The sequence below is a fragment of the Molothrus ater genome, chromosome 20, assembly GCF_012460135.2.
Source record: "Molothrus ater isolate BHLD 08-10-18 breed brown headed cowbird chromosome 20, BPBGC_Mater_1.1, whole genome shotgun sequence".
Taxonomy (NCBI): Eukaryota; Metazoa; Chordata; class Aves; order Passeriformes; family Icteridae; genus Molothrus; species Molothrus ater.
In genome coordinates, this window is record NC_050497.2 from 1,186,008 (window position 1) to 1,188,207 (window position 2,200).

Genomic DNA, 2,200 nt, shown 5'->3' on the forward strand with positions numbered 1-2,200 from the left:
CACCAATATTCCTGGGCACCACAGGGCTTCTCATTGGCCAAATGCTAAATCCAAAGCTCTGTTCTCTGTGATTCTTGCTTCCTCCACATTCACCCCACTTCTGTGACACTTTCAGCCCCAGCTGGGGAGTGCTCAGCCCCAGTCCATCAGACTCAGCCTGGAGGTGGCACCCAAAGGGCTCTCAAAGGGAGGATGAAGCAGCAGGGAAGGAACAAAACATGGACTCCTAAGCAGGGAGTGACAAATGTGAAGAGCTGAGAGGGAGAAATAAATACACAGCTGATTTCCAGTGGGAGCAGTGGGGTACAAGAGAATCCCAGACTGGTTTGGGGTGGAATGGACACTAATGGAGATCTTGTTCCACCCTTGCCATAGCAGGGACACCTCCCACTGTCCCAGGCTGCTCCCAGCCCTGCCCAGCCTGGCCTTGGGCACTGCCAGGGATCCAGGGGCAGCCCCAGCTGCTCTGGACACCCTGTGCCAGGGCCTGCCCACCCTGCCAGGGAACAATTCCTAATTCCCCATATCCCATCCAGCCCTGCCCTCTGGCAGTGGGAAGCCACTCCCTGTGTCCTGTCCCTCCATGTCCTTATGAAAAGTCTCTTTCCAGTTCTCTTGGAGGCCCTTCAGGTACTGAAAGGGTACAATAAAGTCACCTTGGAGCCTTCCCTTCCCTTCCCTTCCCTTCCCTTCCCTTCCCTTCCCTTCCCTTCCCTTCCCTTCCCTTCCCTTCCCTTCCCTTCCCTTCCCTTCCCTTCCCTTCCCTTCCCTTCCCTTCCCTTCCCTTCCCTTCCCTTCCCTTCCCTTCCCTTCCCTTCCCTTCCCTTCCCTTCCCTTCCCTTCCCTTCCCTTCCCTTCCCTTCCCTTCCCTTCCCTTGGCTGAATAATCCCAATTCTCTCAGCATTTCCTCACATGAGAGGGCCTTCAGCTTTTGGAGCATCTTCATGGCCCCTGTTTCTTTTCTTTTTTGCTAAATAAGTGCAATAACTATGAAGAGCCCCAGTATCATCGTTTCTTTGTAAACTTTTCATCCATCTTGATGTCCCGACAGGGATGAGCTGAAGGACAGTCAATTCCAGCTTTGGGTTCACCTTGTGGTGGTGGTTTTGTGTCTCTGATGGGTTTTGGTGCAGTTTGGAAAGAGAATTGAAAATCTTTGGAGCATATCCCAGCAGTACTGGGGCTGTTTCCCACCAGAATTATGAGAAAATTATGATATGAAATGTTTGCAGAGGCAAAAGCACCCAAATTTCAGAGGCTCCATAGCTCAGGGGTTAGAGCACTGGTCTAGTAAACCAGGGGTCGTGAGTTCAAATCTCACTGGAGCCTTGCAAGGGTCTGTACCTCCTGCATGGACCTCACTGATTTCTCTTCCTGCTTAACCCCAAAGTGTTCCTGAAGTTGTTTTTTGGAGCATCCACCCCAGCCTAAGTGAAATACAAACATCCCCCAGCACCTACACCAAACAACAGGCAATGAGAAGCAGAGAAAGCAGCAATGGTCAGCGTTGTACCCTTGGAATATATTTAATGTACAGCATTCAGAGAAGGGGAACATCCACTAATGGGGTTTGGAGCCTTCTGGACCCTGCAGACTTTGGGAGGGTCACTGATGGACAGAGCTGGAATGGCTGCCAGGTATTTACAGTCAGAGCTGCTTCATCTCTTCAGGCAGCAGCAGGAGGATCAAATTATGGCTCCAGAGCTCAGTGATTGCAGAGCTGGCTGAAGACATTGTAAATATGGTTTGTGGAGAATCAGTAACATCAGTCATCTACAGAGCCCTGCTGGGGGTACAGGAAAGGGATCATTTCTAAGAATGAAGTAATAGGTAAGAATTAACCTGTTTTGCATCTTGAATTCAATGAATTGCTGTCCAGATTTATGAGATTTCCTCCTCTGCCTTTGCACATCTCTTTTCCCTATTCATTTTCAAGTAGACTCCCTATATTGAGTCCAAATGAGCCAAACCAATGATGAAAAAGGTAATTTCTGAATTTTAAAAGGGCCTTTTCCATCTGAGGGAATGAAGGCTCAAAAGGCTGAAAGATTTTTTTCTTGTGGAGGAGGACACAGGGTGGCATGAGGGACACAGGGCTTTGTTTGCCTCTCCCCAGGCTGGTTCTTTCCAGCTCTGTTGTCCCAAAAACGTGAGCTTTGGAGGGTGGATGTGTTTCCTCCCCACCTGACCTGCAGGAAT

The 2,200-nt window shown here is 49.7% G+C and overlaps 1 non-coding gene across 1 annotated transcript; it reads left to right on the plus strand.

The window, feature by feature from the left end:
- The first annotated feature begins 1,257 nt into the window (after positions 1-1,257).
- Positions 1,258-1,330, plus strand: TRNAT-AGU (transfer RNA threonine (anticodon AGU)). The gene has a single exon. It is a non-coding gene; the product is annotated as a tRNA-Thr (tRNA).
- Positions 1,331-2,200: the final 870 nt, after the last annotated feature.